This window comes from Protopterus annectens, chromosome 4.part1 (assembly GCF_019279795.1).
Source record: "Protopterus annectens isolate FY-2018-M chromosome 4.part1, PAN1.0, whole genome shotgun sequence".
In the NCBI taxonomy this organism is placed as follows: domain Eukaryota; kingdom Metazoa; phylum Chordata; order Ceratodontiformes; family Protopteridae; genus Protopterus; species Protopterus annectens.
Window position 1 is genome coordinate 983,430,146 of NC_056734.1, and position 24,444 is coordinate 983,454,589.

The window sequence follows — 24,444 nt, forward strand, 5'->3', positions numbered from 1 at the left end:
TCTAACCATAATTTCAAATTTGTGGTGTTACAGCAGATTAAGCACAGGGATCAAGGGGACCCATGGAAATTGTGGTTGGAAGATAAGGAGACTTGGTGGCAGGTCTTCCTTAATGCCCATGTCCCCCCCCCCCCGGCTTAAATGATGCCATTTCAATTAGTAGTAAATTAAAGTTTAGGGTGTTGGATAGATGATATATTTATTTTTAATTTTACTGTCTATACACATACATAATACATTTTTTTTCATATAGATATAGTTTATATTTTTTGTATATGGTATGAATTTATGTTATATAAAATCATGTCATAGTTATATGTTATTTATAGTGATGATGTTTGATGTATTTATGTATATATATATATATATATATATATATATGTATTTGTGTATATTGTTATATATATATTTTTTTATGATGTACAGTTTTTTAGTGTAATATGAAAATGTATTTATTTAAAGTTCATAGTATTTTTAAGTTAACTGATTAGTTTATATGTTAGTCGTACTTTAATAATTAATGACTGTGGGGGTGTGGTCTTGTAAATAAATGCTTAATGTGTTTTAATTTACTTTGTCTGATGAAGTCTGGTCAGTGTACCTTACGAAAGTGCTAACATTGTGATTTTTACTGAGTGTTTTTGCAGTAAACAATGTGGTCCTTATTTTCAGCTGTGTGGTTTCGTTTTTTTAGTTGGTATAAGCAGCACTAAACTTCTCTCCCCCTGAAGAACTATGCCTTACAAGAAATCTGGAAAAGGCCAACATTTTTTGGGGGGGACAAAGGCCCAAAATCAGGGCCACATTTTAAACATTGCTTGTATAATGTTAGAAAAGTTGCTAGAATAAAATGTTTTTTATTACCATGCATTTCCTGAAAGATAGGAAGACAAACTTAAATGGCTATCATTATTCAGCTCTCACTAATTTGTTAGAAAACCACAAATTTTAAGAGGAACAGACCAAAGAGCCAAACATTATAAACACTGAACAAAAGTGGTGGTGTGGGTAGGGAAGTCAGGCTTTTGATCCTTCAATCTAAGGTACAGGGTTTGAGCTTGAGTAATACTAACCACCAGGTCTACTTACCTGGGGCATTTTGCACACTTACACACACACACACACACACACACACACACACACACACACACACACACACACACACACACACAGATAATACACACACCAGATACACACAAGTTCTTCTTGGCCAGCAGATAATGGTTCTGAATACAATGGACTTAGCCAGCAGATAAATAATGCTTCTGAATACACACACACACACACACACACACACACACACACACACACACACACACACACACACACACACATGCAATTTCTGATAATGGTTCTAAATACAACAGACTAACAATGTATTGATCAGCAGATAAAATACATGCACAACAACGGTTCTGATTAGAGTGGCCAACCACCACACACGCACCAACGGTTCTGAATAGAGCGGACATAAATTAAATACAGCGGACCTATGGTAAAATAAATTAATTGCACACAGTAAAACAGTTCTTGGCCAGCAGATAAAATAAATGCACAGTAATTGTTTTGATTAGAGTGGCTGGCTGAAAGCTATGCCAGCAGATAAAATAAATGTGCAACAACGGTTTTGATTAGAACGGCTGGCTGAAAGCTATGCCAGCAGATAAAATAAATGCACAACAACAGTTTTGATTACAGCGGACGGCTTAAAGCTATGCCACTACTATGCCACTAAGCAGCATTATGGGCCCATTAGATAAATTTTTCTTACCTGGAGGCTGGGATATGTGGGTGGACTCTGCAAAACTTAAATTATGCGCATCTGCCACCATTGCTGTTATATTCCCTATTTCCCTCCGAGTCCAACAGGCAGTAGCTGATGTCATCACGCATGCCCTTGTAGGCTGGTGATGCGTGGTGACAACAGCCATAAATTTAAAGTGGTAATACAAAAAAAACCCATGAAATCGGGAAATTTGGAAATTAAGGGGGCCACTTGGGAATTCGCGGCACCCCAATAATTTGCCCTCAAAACCGGTAAATACTGAGGAATTTGGTACGGTTCACAGGTGTGGCTACAACAGCTGCAACACTTATCCAACCTGGGAGGAGGAAGAATAAAAGTCCAGGAGCACCTGGACAGTGCTCCTAGGAAAAGATAGCTCTGGACCTGGAAAAGGAATCCAGTTTGTAATACTTTATAAATGCATGTACAGAGGACCATGTGGCTTCTTCTAGAATGCTTTGACTCCACCTCTTTCCAGGATGCCATCATAGAGAATAAGGCTCTCATAGAATGTGCCTTGATACTGCCTGGAACAGATTTGTATAGCTGAGGACAGCCTATCACAAGAAATAGCTGATGACTTTTTTCTAAAGGACTTGGTTGTGACAGTATAGCACCTAAGCTGTGTATTTACATCTAGAGTATATAGATTTTTTTTTCCCTGCTTTTGAGGTTCTGGGTAAAACAGCAAGAGATTGATGGCCTGATTCAAAGTAAATTCTGAGACTACTTTTGCGATAAAATGAGGGATTTCTTCATAAAGTAACCTTATCCATGTGCAGCACCAGACAATACTCACTCACCATGACAGTTTGCAACTCAGATACTCTTCTTGTAGATGTCAGAGCAATAAGAACAGTTTTCCAAGTAATGAACAGTATATTTGCCACATGAGCAGGTTGAAATAGAAACACAGTTAGTTTTTCCAACACAAAGCTTAGGACACAAGAAGAAGCCACCTTCTCTCTATGTGGCCTCATGTATAAAATCAATTTAAAAATGTGTTTACTAACAAACAGGGCAGGGAACGAGTCATGGGCAGATATGCTGAAATGGCCACAAAATGACTTTGTTAGAAGAATAAAATAGGCAAGAGGATAGTAACTCACACAAATATTTGAGAACCAGTGGCGCATAATCTCTATAAGGGTCCTGGTTATTGTCTAGACACCAACTAGAAAATCTTTTTCACATGCCTAGATATGATTTCCTAGTAGCATCTTGCCTCCTTTAGAACCTGTTGCATGCCCTCATGAAAGAGATGCCTAAAATATATCAGAAATTAATTTTCCAGACAGTCAGTTGTAATAGTTTAAGATAGGGGAGTATCAAACACACCGGATTTTGAGAGTAGATCCAGTCTGTGAAGAAGTTTGTAGCAACTGTCCTTGACCAATTCCATAAGAAGAGAGAACCAATGCTGACTGTGCTTGAGGGAAGCTGCAACAAAGATCTTGGAGGAGTCCCTCTGAATCTTGAGAAAAACATATGCTCCCTTGGACTACCTGTAAAGAGTCCTGGAACAGAATCTGGTTAGGTATCTGTTTTGAAAGGAGGCAAGCAGATCTACATGAGGTGCTCCCCACAAGCAGATTAATCCCAAGATCCTCTCATGTAATTTCAAATAGAGGGGTGGGGGTTCTGTCCTTGTCCTACTCAGCTTGACTGCCATTATTACTCTAATGGAATCACATGATTCTTGGAGGATCAAGAAATCCTGAAAAGCTACCTCCTAAAATATTACAGCCAGCTAGCACAGAGGGAAAGACTTGGTGTCTCTCTGCTAGTTGAAATGCCATATCATTGTGGTGGTGTCTGTAATCATATGCAAGGGTCCACAAAATCCCAGAAAAAAAGTGTATTATATCATGGATCACAGCTAGTATCCCTTTGACACTGATGCATGTTGGCCTGTCTGACATGCCCCATCGGGTGCACATTTATTACCCTCATCAAAAGTGCTCCCCAAGCAAAATCAGAGGCATTTGTTGATATGGATTGTGTTTCAATAAGAAAAAAATAGATCTCAATTATGTGCAGTCTCTACCCATGCAGTTCTTTCTTCATAAGGCCCAAAATTGGAATCTGAAATTCCAGAGAATGATAATATTGAGTCCTCATGAACCCTAAAAACTAAGTCATGTACCATGGATTTAAAGATGGAGTTTTGAATATATATTCAAAACCCCAAACTGGTAAGTTAGGAGAAAATCCATGCTAAAGACTGCTGACCTCCAGGAAAAAGAGTCTGCAAAGGTCTAAATAAAGACATATGATAATGACCAGAAGTCTGCAAAAGTCTATTCAGTGCTCTAGACTCTTGATGATTACTCAGAGTTGTAGATAACCCAAAGGTAACACAGAGAAGTGATAGTGTGACAGAGACACAGGATCAATGTACAAAAAGACCTAGAATTTGTCAGCAGGCAATTTCTTCCTTTGGAATAATAAACAATCTGAAATAAATGCATTTACCACTGTCGCATAAAGGTACATGACCTATTATTCATAGGGTTAGCATGTGATTGTAAAGGGAGAGATTTAGGCCCTGGGTCTGACACAGAATTAGGTATATAGAGGTGGAACAGAAGGAAGAATACAGGTAAAATCATTCTAAAGGTAAAGATTATCCCCTTTATGGAAAAGATTGCCATGTTTTGTTAACATTGATCCTCTCCTGCCATCTCTTCTTAGTGCCCGGTTTGTCAGAAATAAGCAGAGACTGTTTAGTTTTCTGAAAGTAGTAAAATATATGTTTGATTTGTAATGGGGTGAATGGAAAATGTTTAACTCCCTGAACTCATTTCCTTCTTTCACTATATCCTTTGGGGACCAAGGTAGCAAAAGAACAAAACAACTTCTTCACCTAAAGCAGAGTTCAAAATCTCAGATTTATCATTATCTGCAAATCTTTAGGAATGTTTCCAGGCATACCTCCATAAGAGAGTAGCAGCCCTAAACACAGTATCTGAACAATCATAAACTCTCTGTAGGGCATGTTTAGAAACCTGACGAATATTAGAAATAGTGGGATTCAGAAAGGATTTATCCCCTGAAGTTAGATTAGTAGGATATTTCCCTAAAGTTTCAACACAGTGTAACAAACTTTCATATATGGCCCTGCTAATTGTGAATTACAAAAGCCAAAGTGGCTGAAGAGAAAATCTCTTGCAAAATTTATCCAGCACCTCAGCATCTTTACACCCTGGAGAGGGGCTAGGATTTACCAAAAGCCTACTGTTAGCTGGCTCTGAGGAAGAAATAGCTGCAGGATCAGACCATAGTTGAAAAAATAATTTGCTAGCCTGGGAAACCCTACAAAGTTTATCTGGCTTTTTAGGGACTTAAGTCTGGGAACCAGGATTACTGCAGGTAGCATTAAAGACATCCTCCAAAGCTGTCAAAATAGGAGGATTAGGAGTAACATGGGACCACCACTTGTAATAACTCATTTCAGGAGGAACCTCCACTTATTACCCAAAAACACATCATTCAACCTGGAAGTGGACTCATCAAAAGAAAAACCCTCCAAGGGAGATGGGGTATGTGTGCTTTCCCCAGAAGTAGAGTTCTAGCCTTGGGAATCCACAGGAGAAGGAACTCTGTCTCTAACAAGGTCACATTCTTCTGAATATCTTCAGGATTTTCTGTATCACAACAATGCTCAAATAAGGATTTTTGAAGTGAGTAAGTGTGTGTGTGTGTGTGTCTGTGTGTGTACATGCTTGTAAAAAATAAATTAAACAATCTTTTAAACCTAACCAAGCCTGCAATCATGAAAAATATCACACTAAAAAATTAGAATGCAATACTTTCTAGCCCAATTAATTAATTTTACAACATAACCCACAAAATGTCACACGGTGGATAGCCAGCTGGCTAGGAAGTTAGAACTGGGGAGTCCACCTCTACAAAGAGGCCAGTCACAAGCAGAGTCCCACAGGGATCTGTCCTGGGACCACTCCTTTTTGACATTTACTTCTCTGAAGTCAAGGCCAACATCAATGACCTCTGGATGACTCAGTTTGCAGATGACTGCAAATTAGGAGCTGTCACTGAATCTCCCACTGACACAAATGTTATCCAGGAAGGGCTGACACAGACAAACAACTGGTGCCAGAGCCATGGACTAAAAGTAAATGCCAAGAAATGCACAATAGTATCCTTCAAGAAGTCATCCACCCCTGGAAACTATCATATTGACAACACACCCAGAAGAGCTGACCCAGTAGTCAGCGGCTTGGGGACACACATACATAGTAATCTAGCATTTGACCATCACATGTCTACAGTGATGAGAAAATGATTCGATGTTGTGCAACTTATAAACAAAGGTATGGCACCTAGGGCCAAAGAAGTCATTGTTCCACAGTATTTAGCATTCATCAGACCTATCTTTGAGTACAATGTCTTATTTGGTAACTATCAAACAAGGCATATCCAACAATTGCATCATTCACAGAGGTTCCTCACTAAAAGAATAAAGTGTCTTTCGGCTTTTCCCAGTTAGGGGTCGCCACAGCGGAACTCCGGTCCGCAAATGATTGGCAGTAGATTTTTACATGCTGGCTTGCCAGGCCTAATGCACAACCTTGAACAAAGGAACACCCATTCACGCATGTCGACACACAGAAGACGCTCTAACTGAGAATCGAACGTGCAACGTCTAACTGTGAGGCGACAATGCTACCGCAGCACCACCACCTCAGTTCCTCACTAAAAGAATACAGGCTGTAAATAAAATGTCTATGCAAACTGCCTCAAGGCCTAGTCCCTGTATTCTATCTCCTACAGACTATTGAGGGAAGATCTATGCCTGGCACACAGGCATTGTCAGACCCCACTCTGATGGACCTCATGCATATTCGCAAAACAAACACCAGAATTACCCATTCTAAAGACTTAAACCTTGACTGTGATATAATTAGGACCTGCTGGAGAGACAGGTATGTAACCCGGAGACTAACCCTTCCCTGGAACAGGCTTCCCATCCATGTTAAGCAGAGTTCCTCCCTAACCCAATTCAAGTGTAACTTGGACAATTGGATGGAGAACAGGAAATTCATCCCTGGTTTGGTACCTATGTCTCTAATGGACACAGGCAGCCTATAAATGGTTCAGTTCCCATACCCCTACTTGTAAATCTTTCACCTCCTAAGCCCCTGCTTACACATATCAAGGGTACCAGAACTTGTCAGAGATTTGGGATGCATGGCTAAGCTTAAAAAGGCCCTTGTGGTTGTTAGTCTAGTACACACCTATGAACCTATGAAAAATGTGACTGAACTAAAAAACTCAATTAGCACTGTCCATGACTAAATACAAGGGTTCCCAAAATGTACATAAATGTGCTCACGCACATCTGTCCCTATTATTAGGCCTTTATCCCCCCATTATTTTTGGATTTGTCCAGCTTTTTGCACTGAGAGGTTTGGTTGCACCAGCAGTCGGGACTGACAGATGCGCAGCACACAGAGGATTACCCACTATCTGCTGGCGTGATACTGTGTTAACGTTTGTTTATTGTGGTGTCCTTTTTATGTTTATGTATTCAGAAAAAGAAGTTATGTCCTTACTATAATGTTCGATGTTTGTAGTCCATCTCGCCCTTCATTCTTACTCTTGGGATTGGAGCCGAACCTCGGCTCTGACTCGGCCATACTTTAGCCCAAAAACTTCTTGTTGGCTCGTGGCTAGGAAGTATCCCATCATGTATCACCACTATTCCCCAAATCTTGTTTGCTGCAAGGACAAAATACAGAGACAAAGAACAAACCAAATTGAAAGGACTAACAAAAAAGCAGTAGGCACTCTACCCCCAGGTCCTCAAGGGGGAGGCAGGAAAGAGGGTTCATAAGAATGAAGGACGAGATGGACTACAAACATCGAACATTATGGTAAGGACATAACTTCTTTATGTTCTGTAGTCCTATCTCGCCTTCATTCTTACTCTTGGGACAGCATTCCTAGCACCTACATCTTGGGTGACTCATTGGAAAATGCTTCTGAGTACTGTGGAACCAAAGGAAGACCTGTTCCTAGAAGCCATATCCAATTTGTAGTGAGTAATGAATGTGTGAGGTGAAGCCCATGTTGCTGCAGCACAAATGTTGTCTATTGGGATTCTAGCCTGAAAGGCTACTGAGGTAGACACAGACCTGGTAGAATGAGCTTTCACCTTGAAAGGAAGATCTTTACCACAGGAGGAATAGATAAATGAAATGCAACTGGAAATCCAGTGAGATAATGTGACTTTAGAAACTGGAAGTCCCCTCCTAGAGTCTGAAAAGGAGACAAACAACTGATCTGGCCTTCTGAAACTTTAGTTCTGTCCAGATAAAAACACAATTGTCTATGCACATTCAATTGGTGGAATTTGTATTCTGCCTTGTTAGAAAACTTAGGGAAGAACACAGGCAACTCAATAGACTGATTAATGCTGGCTTGAGAAGAAAACTTAGGAATAAAGGAAGGGTTTGTCCGCAAAGAGACCTTGTCTTTATGAAATACCAAATAAGGGGGCTTAATGGAAAGAACTTTCAGGTCAGAAATCCTTCTTGCAGAAGTGATAGCCACTAAACATATAGTTTTACAAGTTAGAAACTTGAGGTCACATGTTGCTGAAGGTTTGAAAGGACTTGACATAAGTTTATGGAGAACAAATTTCAAATCCCATGGAGACATGAGATCCATGACTGGGGGTCTTAGCAAAGTGGTCCCTTTGAGGAAGGCTCTACAAAGTCTATGAGCCATAAGATTAGGTTCATTAGCAACATGAAAGGTGGAAATGGCTGCCAAATGGACTTTGACAGTTGCTGCTGCTGAGCTTTGGTTGAATAACTGCGAGAGGAAGTCTAAAATGGCAGAAATGGAAGCTGTGTAAGGATCAAGGTTTCTCTCATAGGCCCAAAAGGAGAATCTCTTCCATTTACTGGTATAAATCTTCCTGGTAGAAGGTTTGTGGGAAGATGACAGGATATGTACAACCTTGGGAGAAAAGTCATGAAGCCTGACTAGGGATGGAATTGGAGCAGCTAAGCTGTCAAGTTGAGGGTGTGGAGAGAGAGATGGAATGCCCCTGACATGTATGTCAGTAAATCTGGCACTGGATCCAGAGACCACGATTCGTCCTTTAGATGAGGTCTGAGGAAGGGATACCAAATCTGTCGAGGGCAGTAAGGAGCAATTAGGATCATTCTGCTTCTCGAGGATATTGCTTTCTGAATTACCTTCGATATGAGGGGGAAGGGAGGGAAAGCATAGAGAAATCCCAAGGGCCAATCATGAACGAGTGTGTCTCTTGGTGCTTCCCCTTCCGGGGGAATCAGGGTAAAGTAGCTGCTGCATTTGGCATTGAGAGGGGTGGCAAAGAGATTGCAGCAAGGCTGACCCCATTTGCGAAAAATTTGTTTCGCAATGTATGTGTTCAGAGGCTACTCATGAGGCATCAGAATAGCCCTGCTGAGCCTGTTGGCTAGGACGTTGGATTTCCCTGGGATGTGCATTGCTATCAGAAAGCACTAGGAAGACACCACCCACTCCCATACTCATAGGGCTTCTCTGCAGAGGGGGTAAGATTTGGTTCCTCCTTGTTTGTTTAGGTACCATACCACCGACATGTTGTCCGAGTGGATTGCAATCGTCCCTAGAGGGAGAAAGCTGTGAAGTGCTTGCAACGCTAGAAGCACTGCTCTCATCTCCAAGATGTTGATATGCAAATGAGCATCGTGATCTTGCCATGTGCCTTGGACTGTTCTCCCTAGATAATGCCCCCCACCCTATCTGGGAGGCATCCGTGGTAACAGTGGAAACTGGAGGGGGAGGAACAAATGGTTTGCCTATGTTTAGATTGCTGGTCTGGGTCCACCAATGAAGATCCTGTTTGCACAAACTTGTTATCAGGATGGGGTGAGACAGAGGAAGATACTGCAGTGACCACTAGACAAAAAGTAACCACTGCAGGACCCTCATGTGCAGTCTGGCTAATGGAACTAATGTTATTGTGGAAGCCATGGTCCCTAATAGCTTGAGCACCACCTTTGCTTTGACTTTTCTTAGTGGAAGTAAGTTCAAGACTTGTTCCCTTAGACACTGAATTCTTTGCACGGTAAGGTAAGCCTTCATTGAGATGGTGTCTATTTTAGCGCCAATAAAATTCACATGCTGAGAGGACGACAATGCAGATTTTTGCCAATTTACTGTAATTCCTAACTGCAGGCAAGTTGAAATGGTAGCATCCCTGGCCTGTAACAGTAGATGCCTGGTGGTGGCAGTTAGGAGCCAGTCATCCAGATATGGAAACACTTGGAATCCCTGACGTCTCAAGTAAGCCATAACCACTGCCATACATTTGGTGAACACCCTGGGGGCTGTGGTGAGACTAAAGGGCAGGGAGAAGAACTGATAATGACTGGCTCCCAGCCAGAAGCGTAAGTGACTCCTCGATGCCCTGTCCATTTTGATGTGGTAGTAAGCATCTTGGAGATTTATGGATCACATCCAAATGTCTTTCCCTAACAACAGGAATATCAACTGTAAGGTGACCATTCAGAACTTGGACTTCTGTACAGATTTGTTCAATTTTCTGATATCCAGAATGGGTCTCATGTCCCCTGTTCTTTTTGGCACCAAAAAGAATCTTGAGTAAATTCCTAATCATACTTGGTCTGCGGGGGCAGGTTGGATGACTCTCTTCACAAGCAACATTTAGATTTCTAGAGATGCTGAATCCCTGTGATTGGGTGGCACATCTGGGAATCATCTGGTCTGAAGGGGTGGAGAAGAGAAGGGAATATCTTTAATACCCACTTGTCTTGTGTGACATCATGCCAGGCTTCTGGGTATAAAGAAATACGACCCCCAAATGGCTCCAGAGATGCACAGTCGGGCCTCCTTTCAAGAGTGCTTATAGGGATGACCACGAAAGGAATCATGGTCTCCCTGGTTCTGCGGACCTCCTCTACCTCTAGGGTGGCATTTACCATTATTTCCTCCTCCTCTGCCTCTGGAGAAGGAATCACCTTGTACATCCTGAAAAAACCTCTGCAATTTTCTGAACCACATTTTGCCGCCCTCCTGCCCTTTGGGATAGGGTCTAAAAGGGACGGAAAAATGGACTCCCACAGCAGATAGGGTTTTTCCTTCTTGCTCACACCTGGTGAGTGTATCCTTTACCTTGGTTCTGAACAATGAGGATCCGTCAAATGGGGCGTTGGTAAATGTAGACTTAAAGGCCTCTGCAAAATTACACAAATGCATCCAGGAGTGTCTTCTGAGCGAGAACCTGCTGCCCTACTCACTCCATCCACTGCATACGAAATCAGCCTCTTGGAAGAGTTCACAATAGAATTAAGGGTAGACATCTGTGCGTTGACCTTCTGAGATACCTCATCAGATACATTATCCTGTAGATTATCTCCCAGCTCTTTTAGGAGATCTCTCTGGAGCCTTGTGAAATTGGACAGGTAGTTCAGCGATCGAAGAGTAAAAGCCACTGAAGAAAAGACACTCTTCCCAAGCCTATCCATCGCTCAAAACTCCTTGTTCGGTGGATGGACAGTGAAGGAAGTTTCGCCAAGTTCTTTCTTGGTGGCTGCCACCACCACCATGGCATCTACTGGTACACCCTTAGTAAGAAAGTCCTTGTCCTGGGCTGCTGACAAACATTTATTTGGTCTTCTAGGAACCAGTTCCACAGAATCAGGAGATTCCCACACCTTTCAACTTACTAAATCCAGTAGCTCGTCGAAAGGAGGAGACACCCAAGAGGTGGAGGGTTGAGACCCGAAAGCCTTCAGGTACACTGACTCCTCATCAGAAAGGGATGTGGTGGGCCAGCCGCCTCTTTGTTTAAGGATCTCAAGGATATCTGAGAATGAGATATCATCAGAGGACGATTTGGGGGACCCTTCTGACTCCTCGAGGTCAGTGTTTGATGTAATAGACTCATCAGGGGAGTCAACATGTTTCCTCTTACAAGTTTTCTTCCTAAGTGGTTCCTCAGAAAGACATTCTGGGGAGACCTCGGAAGACTGGGGAACACTCATGGAGGTATCCTGAGGCTGTGGGTCTCTGCTATGTGTTGGGAGAGAGAAGGAGCTGAGACCGAAGTCATTAGCGCCTTAGGAGGAAGAGTGTCGGTACCTCTGGATGGAGCTGAAGACCTGGACAGCACACTCCTCATCACCTTGAAGGCCGATACTCCCGGCTCCGAGGATGACCCCCACTCTGAAGATGCAGAGGCAGTCCTTGGTGCTGAGGAGATGGGCTCCGAGGTTGATATGGGGTACAAGCTCACCCGGGCAGAAGCACTGAGAGGTAGGCTCGGAACTGAAGAAGTTTGATTTGAAGCATCCCCCTCGGGCCCGACCAGAGACCTAAGGACCCTAGACCCTACGGATGGCACCGAAAGGATCGGAGCAGATATCGGAACTGAGAGACCAACTGAAGTAGCTGTAAACGACCTATCCACAACCAGAGGCACCAACAACTCTGGCTCCAAAGGCTCAGAGAGGCTCGGAGGAGGAACATCAATCGGGTGTGGGGGCACATTGGGCTCTGGAACTGACTGGAATGGTGCTGAAAGCAAATTTGCCAGCGTTGAAGTCTGAAGCAGTCTATGCACCACTCTCTCGACATCCTCATCAGAAAGGTTCCTAGAGGACCTGGAAGATAGAGTGGGGGATCTAGATTGCTGGAATATAGGCAACCTAAGAGTCGGGGAAACCGGATGAAGTTCAGATGACCAGCTCCGAGATGTAGTGTCAGTTATCAGTTCTGAAGTTCCTGGAGCCGAGACTGATGGATCCACTAAGCTAACCTCTGTTGGCAATGTAATCAGTGGAGCCAATGAGGGTGTAGCCACTTTAGCAATTTTGTCTGGCGGTTCCAATGAAACAGAATGGGTGGGAGACCGCCTTTTTGTAGTTTTAGGTGTGTCTTTTTTGGAGGAGAAAGGAGATTTAGAACTGGACGATGAGGATGTCAATACTTCCTCAAAGAAATGTTTTAATAGTCCCTTCAATATCAGTTTGTTCTTCCTCTCCTGAAGAACACGAGGACTGAACGCATGGCAAAACAGGCAATACTCTTGGAGGTGAATATCCCCCAAACAGTAAACACACAAATTGTACCCATCAGTCAAGGACATCTTCTGGGCACATTTAGTACACTTTTTGAAGCCCGAAGGCTTATGATCCTTAGTGTCTTTAGACATAATGCAAAAAAAAATAATCCGCAAACAAGACACAACAATTTGACGGAGAAAGGGATAAACGGAGGACTAGGTCCTCTAATTTAAACAGGCCTAGCCCTAAGAGGAAGGAGAATAAACCGAGGACTAGGTCCTCTAATTTAAATGGGCCTAGCCCAGGAAGAAATGGAAAACAGAACCGAGGACTAGGTCCTTTAATTTAAGTGGGCTTAGCCCAACGGGAGACAAACAACAGAACAAGGACTAGGTCCTCTAACATAAACGGGCCTAGCCCAAAGGGAAAGCAGCAGCACAGGAGATTAGCGATGCTGGGATACCAAAAAGGCCAACAGAAGAATGGCCAAGCAACGTACAACAAATACACAGAGAAGTAAGCAGCAAATAGTCCGAAACAGACAAAGACTGCAATAAACACACAAAACTAGCAAGACAATATAATATTATTCAAGAATGACAAGACAAATATTGAAAAATAGCACTTAGCCACGGCCAAGAAGAATCACGTCTGAGATGAACCAGCGGCAAATGAGATCTAGGGAATAGTAGTGATGCATGATGGGATACCTCCTAGCCACGAGCCAACAAGAAGTTTTTGAGCTACAGTATGGCCGAGTCAGAGCTGAGTTTTGGCCCTGACCCCAAGAGTAAAAATGAAGCCGAGATAGTACTACAGAACATCAATAGTTATACGCTGTATCATGGAGATGGTCCTCAGTGATACAGTGCTGTTTCGTACTCATAATGGTCTCAGTGTTCTCCGGTCTCACTCCTTCTGGCTATAGTATCCTGGGTAGTACAGGGCCAAGTGGCAGTCACAGCCATCGAGTCCTAACATTGACTTCTGCATTATGTTCTTCTGGGCACAGCAACTGTCCCACTTAACTTCCAGCTGCCAGCATTGGACAACAATGCTTCACCTTGCTTCTCAGTTCCTCACTTACCAAATTACAATACCACAGATGCTGCTTACAATTCTTAAACATTGCACATATTCAATGTGTATCTGCCTAGACACATAGGGTGCTCACTGTTTGGTTAGTTTGCATAGAGCAGAGAAGCATCAGCTAAGGTACTTTTGATTAGATGATGTGCCTCTAAATTGTAAATCAGACATATTAATTAAATCATGCCCAAGAGGTGGACCGGTCTGGAAATTTTAGGAAAGCAATGGTGCTAAAAGAAAAGTGCACAACTGAGAAGATAAGTCACACACCACTTCCAACTCCTTACTTACTAGGGCCAATTAAAGTTCCAAAGCTTCAAGGTTGGTTAAAAATCCTCATTGAAAAGGCCTGTTACTTAAGAAGCTGTTTTCTTGATTTAAGCATCAGAACTCTTCAGCAAAGTATCTTGCAAAACGAGCAAGGAAATCTGTTTTGCAAACCTGTCAATAGCAAGTTTTTAAAAAGTAATTTATTCAAAGAATCAACAAACATAGGCTAAAAAATTCATAACAGCAAAACAAACCATCCAACAGACAAAGGAACCACTGTAGAAAATAGATAAAACTATCCAAGCAATAAACGTATAACCAGTGGAGTGAAGCACGATTTTCTTACTCATGTACAAACAACTCTGCGAACTAAAAACAAACAAAAAGCCTTTCATTAGGTTAGCGCTTTCACCACTACTCGAGTGGCTTCTTCAGACCATACAAACGGACAATAAAAATACATTTCATATATGCTCACTATATCTAAGCATATCCACAGGTGCCTCTAATCATGACATGCAGTAATGAAGTAAAACCTTTTAATAAAACATAATCACGTATCTACGTGACTATGACAATGTTTTTCAAGCAACATACTACATTTTAAAATTAAACAAATATATCTACAACATTTACCCTCCAATTTCATATATAATCTAACTCTATACTAAACAAGTTAATTATGTAATTCATTCAACATCTTAAAACAGCATGTTTAACAATCATCTTGCTGCCCTCTTAACTGATATGCTTGCTCGACATTTAGTAAAAATCAAAACATTACAGCATACGCTTATCTAATGGATACAATTCTAAGCATTCCTATGGAAGTATCATGGCACAAAATGTATACGAAGCTAATGACATCTAAGCAACGTACCACTAAAGTGCCCTCTGATTATTCATATGTACTCCCTTCCAGTTAAAACTGAGCACTTTGTTGCTCACACACTCTCTGCTGTACTTACTGATACACCCCTAAAATCAGACTGTAGAATATAGAAAATATATGTAAGAAACCTACAATCGGGGAACATGTCCCATAGATTAGTAGCCTACTTGCAAAGATGTAAACATGGCATTACCAACATAGAATAGTGCAAACAGCAAACATAGTGTTATTCATTTACATTCATATCAAATGCAATCCATATATATATATATATATATATATATATATATATATATATATATATATATATATATATATATAAAACCAACAGATACCTCGAGCACTTGAATAGCAAAACTGATAGTGCTGAAGGAACCGGTAAATAACCGCTAACACTAACAGGGTACTATAAACAGGAGATACCAGGATTAAAACCTGACATTTCTATACCAATAACAAGATCTCAATTCATTTATAGAACACCAAGACATGATGTCAAATTCATGCAATCTTCTTCCTCTTTCGGCTGCTCCCGTTAGGGGTCGCCACAGTGGATCATCTGTTTCCATTTCTTCCATTTCTTCCTCTCCTCTGCATCTTGCTCTGTCACACCAATCACCTGCATCTCCTCTCTCACCATATCCATAAACCTTATCTTGGGCCTTCCTCTTTTTCTGTTACCTGGCAGCTTCATCCTTAGCATCTTTTTCCCAATATACTCTGCATCCCTCCTCAGCACATGTCCAAACCAACATAATCTTGCCTCTCTGGCTTTGTCTCCAAACCTTCCAACCTGGGCTGACCCTCTAATATACTTATTCCTAATCCTGCCCACCCTCGTCACACCCAGTGCAAATCTTAACATCTTTAACTCTACGACGTCCAGCTCTGACCCCTGCCTTTTTGTCCGTGCCACTGTCCCCAACCCATATAACATAGCTGGTCTCACTACCCTCTTGTAGACCTTCCCTTTCACTCTTACTGGTACTCGTCTGTCACAAATCACTCCTGACACTCTTCTCCACCCACTCCATCCTGTCTGTACTCTCTTCTTCACCTCTCTTCCACACTCACCATTACTCTGAACTGTTGATCCCAAGTATTTAAACTCATCCACCTTTGCCACCTCTACTCCCTGTATCTTCACAATTCCTCTATCCTCTCTCTCATTCACACACATATATTCTGTCTTAGTCCTGCTGACCTTCATTCCTCTTCTCTCTAGAGCATATCTCCACCTCTCCAGGGTCTCCTCCACCTGTTCCCTACTCTCACTACAGATCACAATGTCATCTGCAAACATGTCAAATTCATGCAGTGCATATTTAAATAACCAATGGATACCTCAAGCACTTAAATAGCAAAGCCGGTAATGCTAAAGGAAGCGGTAGATAAACACTAACACTAGCAGATTACTAGAATCAGGAGATACCAGGATTAAAAACTAACATTTCTATACCAATGACAAAATCTCAATTCATTTGTAGAACACTGAGACATATCAAATTCATATCCTGTGCTCTAATTATTGTATATATAGATATATATCTATATATATATATATATATATATATATATATATATATATATATATATATATATATATATATATATATATATATATATATATATATATATATATCTATATGTACAATTGGATCGCAAAACCAAACATGCTACACATGCTATGAAAGAGGTTAGCATAATGGTCATGGTGTTTACCTTACAGACACAAGGTGCAAGGTTTGATTCTCACTTGGGGTAATTGGCTAGGCTCAAAATAGCCCACAAGAGCAGTTAGCCTAGCACTAAACTATGAAGCTATGAACAATCACAGACAAAAGATACAGGGTCCTATTCTCACGAAGGGAAACTGGCTAGTCTTACAATGGTCCACAAGGACAGTTAGCCTACTACTTACTTACAAGAGATGTCAAGGGATGGGGTGGGTAAAATGGACTGCAACATCGAAACTTCAAGAGAGGCAAGTACAATATGGGCATTGCCTAGATGCTAAAAAACAGGGCATTAAAACTTATTAGCTATTGAGGCTATAACAGAGAACTCATTACATTGATGGAAAATGCACTTAATATCAAATTGGTACCCTATGCTCTGCTTTACAAAAATAGAAATACAGTAATTTGCATAAATAAACACTGCTATACATGCAGATATACATTGCTATATAAATATATCAAACCTCATAACAATTCCCACATCTATTCCATTTATGAGTATAAAAAACTAGAAGATTTGTCCTCAGTACAGAATTATACAAAGCCTTGTATCTGACCTCCTATATAGTTCACAATTCCTCTCACTATAGCACCTATCACCAGTCCCCACATTCATACTAGTTAATATGCCAAGGGACTTAACATAGTTGTTTTATGTGTAATGACCCAAACCAATTCACCCATGTCATAGTCCCATCAAACATTCTTAGCTATGTTAAACATTGCACCTTCAGGGTCTGGGTAACCCCCTAGCATCCAAAACAGGCTTAATGGAGACTCTGCCATTAAGACCATATCCTTTGTCTGCTCTTAATTTATGAATCCATTTAAGTTTAGATCTTTCAGATCGATTTTTTATATCCCCCATTCTAATACTCATGTCAACCCTGTCCAACACTGAGAACAGAAACTGATGTATCTGATTAGTTCTCTGTGAATATCTAGACAAGGCACTCAGGCCATCCTGCAATCTGATGCTACTATTATGTTCCCTAATTCTTTCTCGTAAAGTGTGATTTGTCATTCCCACATAAAAGTGGGAGCAACAATCGCAATAGGGCAAGTAAATGACATTTCTAGTATCACAACTCGCCTTCACTTCCAACTTGAAATGTTGGCCTGTTTCTGGATAAATAAAACAGTCACCTAATCTAATTGATTGCAGTGGCCACAGGGAGTGGTCCCACTCCTCAAATCTATCCCACCATCCATTTTTGGATAACACAGCATCCGCTTGAGGTTCTTCCTGTTCTTATAACAGAACCTAGGTCTTACACCAACTATCTTCTTGATCTTATCATCAGTCATTAGCAGGGGCCAATGCCTACCAATGATATCCCTCACCTTCCAAACATCACTAGTGTAGGCCAGGGATACATGAACTTCTCCTATTTCATGTGTATTCCTTGTCTGGTTCAAATTATCTGGATGTCTAGATGAGAAGCAGGGTCAAGCCCTACCCCTCCCCATCTCCTTCACTTCTTTGAATGTGTTCTCAATATGTTCTCTATCATAGCCCCTCTAAGATAAATTATCACCTAGCATTGCTAGTTCTTGTTAAAACACATCATCTACATTATTCAACCTCGAAACTCACATCCCTTGGCCTTTTATTAAATTATTAAAAATGTGCCTAGGGTGCATACTACACCTATGCAGGAGTGTGTTCCTATGACATTCTTTCTCGTACACACTAGTACTAATTTTCATATCACTTGATCTGACTATTTTAACGTCCAAGTATTCAGTCTGGTCACACGAATAATGTGATGTAAACTTTAGAAAATCAGTACTACTTTGTAACTGTTCAATGAACTGATTAATTGTCACTGCTTCACCTGCCCAAACAATAAGTACATCGTCCACAGACCGACGAGATAACAAAACATTATGCTTAAATAGATGACTTTCAAACACACATTCCATCTCCCATGTCACTAACACTGCACTGGTGTAGCTATTGGCACAACTAGTGCCCATAGCTACACCATCTTGTTGAAGAGAGTAAGCATCCCCAAACACAAACATTATTCTCCAATATTATCTTCATAAAGTAACATATGAGATCTATTAACAAAGTGTCATATTGACTATAAGTCAGTAAAAACTTTCTTAAGTATTCTAGGCCCTGCTCTTTGGGTATAACCATGAATAGGAATACTATGTAAAGTGTCATAAACGAGAATTCCCTGGCTGTGTCCATAGTCTCAGAAAACAAATATAGATCCTGTAACAACTGCTTGGTGTCTTTCAGAACCACTTCAATCTGATCCAGGATAGGCCTGATGTGTCTCTCAACAAACATTGAGAGGGGTTCAGTCATCCAACCCCTTCCCAACACAATAGGTCTGAAGGGTGGATTGACTGAATCCTTGTGAATTGTAGGCATACCTTGTAATGATGGAACAAAAGGGTGAATGGCTTCCAAATAATTTTTAAATTCCAGTGTGATATTAAATGAGGTGAGACAGTCATTCAATCTCAGGCGTATATCCCTAATCATACTCTCTACTTGTTTATAATTGAGTGTTCTATATGTATTACGATCTGCTAACATATTTTTCATGGATTCTACTTAAAATTCCCTATCCATTATAACTGTCATGCCTCCTTTCTCCACTGGACGTAACACTACCTTACTATCTGCTTGCAATGACCTTAATGCTATGCCCTCATCCCTGGTCATATTGTAATGTCTTACCCCTTTGCTCATTTAGCAATGTCTCATAGATTTCATCTTCACAGATCTTACTAAATGCATCTAAAATGGGGTAGTTAATGAGTATATAACTACTATATTTCCTAAAAGACTCATTGATGTTAGAGCCTGCTGGCTCATTAGAAACACACATTCTAAGCATAACACTCCTCACAAACAGTTTCATGTCAGTAAGTGTGTCTGATAAATCAGAACTCTGTGCTGGTATAAATGACAGTCCTTTACTGATGACAGATTCTTCTTCCTTTGTCAATATCCTCTTAGAAATATTCCATATTAACGACTTGTTTGATTCCACATCTTTTTTATGGTTTTATAGTCTTCTGATTGAAACTGCTCCTTCCTCTTCATTCTCACTGGACTCCTCGATCTCTGATGTTCTCTCCCTCTCTCCTGTAGAATGGGTAAGGGAAGTTTCGTAAAAACCTGGGATGAGGCTTCAAAACTGGTTCTTCTACGCACTATTCCCTGTGAAGGTGGTATCTCAGTCGTCACCTCTATTGGTTGACTCTCAGAGTTAGAAACAGGAATGTGGGTCATAGTCTGTGTATCAGGCACAGTAGAGCCCCCCCCAACAAAGCATGTGGAGATGGGCTCTGTTTAGATGTAGATGCTGTATTGTTCTCGTTCATGTCTTTCCGCAATTCTCTTGCATCAATGTTATCAACTTGTACCATTGACTGATTAGAGCTTTCAGTCCCCAGCCATGAAAATACATGGCCTTGACGAAAATCCACAAAGTCTCTTTCTAAGTTCTTCCTCTTATGCAGCATCATCATTCGTTCATATGCTGAAACATTATTGATCACACTGCCTAGCACATAATCTACTGTCTCCACAGGAAACTCTTTATATAAAGTCTCATGGTCTTTATCCACCTTCTCCCTCAATTGATCCTCTTCAGGTCTAAAATAATCATTCATGAGCTTCATATTACTCATATGTGTTTCCAGATTAATGTCCTGCCACCTGGCTAATCATTCAGGGTAATGTGTGCCATATGCTGACATCTTCAGCACTCTGAGGCCATGAGGCACTATGCGGAAATGCAAGCATGCCTCAAAATGGAACCTCTGAAGCTCTAGCCATTTAAGTTTGTATAAGTCATCTTCTATTCCATGTATAATAGAGTGCATATGATTGACATCATAGCTAGGTCCCTCTTTGCTCGTGGTGTCAACTTCACTGGAATAGTTCATAAGCAAAAAGTTATTCTCAGTAGTTAGTACCTTCATAGTTGACATATTCGTATTTGACACTACTTCTTAGCTACTAGTATTTAAGTCCTCCCCAGCTCTCATAACATTGGCCCCTACCTGTAAAAACAGTTTACCCCCTCTCTAGCACATTGATGCACTTTATCTCCTAGTGTATTAGCTAAAGAAATGGTTTGATAACTTCCTTCTCTTTCAGGTGACCAAGTTAAAAAAATGATAATGTTAAGAGGAGAGTACAGACCATATAGTTCTGGTGCCTCTTGGCCCCTACCTGTAGAAACAGTTTACCCCCTCTCTAGCACACTGATGCACTTTATTTCCTACTGTATTAGCTAATGAAGCGGTTTGATAACTTCCTCCTCTTTCAGGTGACCAAGTTAAAAAAATGATAATGTTAAGAGAGTACAGACCATATAGTTCTGGTGCCTCTTAGCACAAGGAATAAGCTAAAATAGTACCTTATCTTCCAATCATGGTCAGTTTGGTAAACAGTGAACTGTCATATCATCATTAGGAGAAAGACAGAGAGAGAAAGAAAGAAATACCTCCGTAAGTGCACTGATTGTAAAATATAGACCACTGTGCACACTCTGTCATTTAAAAGATCACTAATGACTTAAATTTTGTTTTCACAGAGTTCATCATGAAATAAGTCTTATTACAGGAAGCTATGTCACTTCATCTTCCTGGCAAATCTATGCCTGTGATAAGATTTCAAAGCTTAGACTACATTTGCCTAAAACTGCGTTGTCTGTATAAGAAAGGTTAACACTCATGGTTACAAGTTAAAATCATTATGTGCTTGCAGTCTCAGAGACCTGGATGAAGCTATATATCCTAAGTTGCAGGCTAAAGAGGTCAGGTTACACTATACACTTATGGGATGGAACATGAAAAAGAACAGACACCCTCACCATACTTGTACAAACAATTCTGAATAGTTGTCAAAATGGTCTTGTACAAACTATTTTGAATAGTTGTCAAAATGGTCCCATCTAACTAACTTAAATTATATGAAAACACTGGAATATGCTATACATGTTCATCAGAAGAATCTGGTTAAGGTGGTTTGTGTCTTCCAACAGAAATGGTCACACAGAGCCTAAACCCAACTAGTGTGTGAAGCTGTAATTATAGCACATTTTCAAGATATCATGGAAGAGGAACCCACAGCCCTCAAATGCTTGTTAAAGACTCACAGGTAGCTCTCATTCAGTCACCCCACACAAATGGGTAGTGTTACCCTATTAAAATGCTAAAACTCTCAAGTCTCAGCTCCATAATTATAAAATAAAGAGAGTGAAAATATGTTCTCCTTTCAAATTATTTTTTTGCAGGAATGCTTGCCTACACTCCACCACCACCACCACCACAACTTGCACTTCGTGGTGAGACATGCACACTGTAGCACAGTGTTTTAGATTCAGTAAGCTCCGTGTAGTGGAGCGCACAACCACGCAAACAGGGTAAACACCATGGCATTCTACAGGGTAAACACCATGGGATTCTAATTACAGCATAAGCAGCTGAATTGTATGCTAATCAACCATTCCAACATGGTGGAGCTATTCAACAAGATATAAAGCAACAGTGTAGACTCATTGTTGGATTTCCATGCAAATTCCAAAAATTACTCGAATACAGCCACAGAAAGGAGTCTATATGGAAAGAATCTTGGGGTTGCTGCTGCTTTAATTCATTTGTATGTGCAACAGTCTGAAGTCTAGGCTGCTGCTGCTGTCAATAGAGCTAGGCCAAGAAGGAGAAGAGTTTTCAGGCCCTGTTTAACTTTTCACAATCTACACGATGTGGAAATTGTAAAGCACTCCAGGGTGGATAGAGACATACTGCAGGAACTCTGCAACCTCTGTCATCCTCAACTCAGAGCCAGGGCCAACCACGGGGAACCAACCCCAATGGACACAAAGGTATGTGTAGCACTTAGAATCTTAGCTACAGGTACCATTCAGAGACCAACAGGGGGCATGCTGGGTGCGTCACAGGCATCAGCATCCAGGATCCCCCATCAATTCCTCAGTGCTATACTCCAACATGTCAGTGACCACATATATTTTCCCCATACTCCAGAGGATAGGGCCAGAAATATGCAGGAGTTCTACCATGTAGCACACTATGTAAAAGTACTAGGTGCCCAACTGTGCCTCTGTTTGGCCACCATCATCATTACAGACTGCTGATACACTGACATCAGGTGGTAGAGGTCCCACACTTCCACTGTCAGGATCACCTGTGATAAAAAGCAACAAACACAAGAAAAAATAGCTACACTATAGTCCAGTATATGCTAACAAACTAAAAGTGGTGCCACTACTACAGACAGTACAGCAATACACACAACATAACACACTAAAATATTTCTTTAAATTGCTCAGCAGTACTAAAATAAAAATGTTTGGCTTACCATCTGAAGATGAGATTCTCCTTTGCAAGCCAATGATCCAGGGAGAAGTTAAGCAAAAGGTAAGGGCAACATCATCACAATTAACAGTAACACAGAGGGTAATACTTTTACCCCTTCATATGTCCATTAACTATACTTTCAAAAAACCTGACTGACAACTACGATCTAAGCTAATCAATCAGAATGTGTTAACTGTAGTAATCTTCAATCACCCCCCCAAAAAAAAAATCTTGTGACACAGAAGTAACATATTCATTTCAATTCTTTTACTATACAACAGTATTCAACTGTTGAGATACCAAAGACGATCTGGAAGCTCCTCCTGGGACATGCTTGCTGTCCCTGACACTGCTGCACCAAAGTCCAGTACATGCTGTTCTGCACTTTCTTGGGAGCTATCTGGATCCCTTACAGTGGCCAGGAACTCTTCATTTGGTGTTACTGGTGGATCCGTAGCAGGCCCTTCCCTGGTAACTATTTGATCACAGCCCCTGCAGCTGCTGTCCTTCCTGCAGATGTGATCATGTCAGTGGCCCTATGGTGCACCTACTTGTTTGCCCTCCCATGGTCACCCACAGCATTCAAATCATCCATAATCTGCTGCCAAATTGACATTCCAAGTGCCATATCTCCTCATCCCCTTTCAACAGGAGAGCACCATGTTACCTAAAGGCAGCTACTATCACCTCATTTTCAGCATCGGAGAAGGGTGGTCTCCGAGGATTGACACACCTGGATGGAATACTCCTAGGTGTCCTACAAGATGACAGAAGGATAATACACATAAGTATCACATAACTACAAAATAACTGTTCCCAGATAAAACAGAAAAGATAGCCTGCCAGTATTACCCACAGGAGAAACATAAAACAGTCTAGAGATGTGAAATACGAACAGGCTGGATGCAAATAAAGGAGAGTAATAACAGCTACATATCCTTGTTTGTGCCATAACAGTAATGCAGCTTTGCTTGCCACCCCAAAAGAAGAGGCAAACAACATATTTGCTAACTTGTAAATGGTTCATCTACCAGGCCCAAGCTTACACTTATCAAGGGTATCTGAACTTGTCAGAGATTTGGGATGCATATCTAGGTTTAAAAAGGCCCTTGTGGTCATTAGCCTAGTAAACACATATGAACCTATAAACCTAAACCATTGTTGAAATGCTAAAAGTGGTATTTTCAAAGTAACTGTTCCTAAAACATTTCTACATATTTATCACATAGCATTCCATTTTCCTGT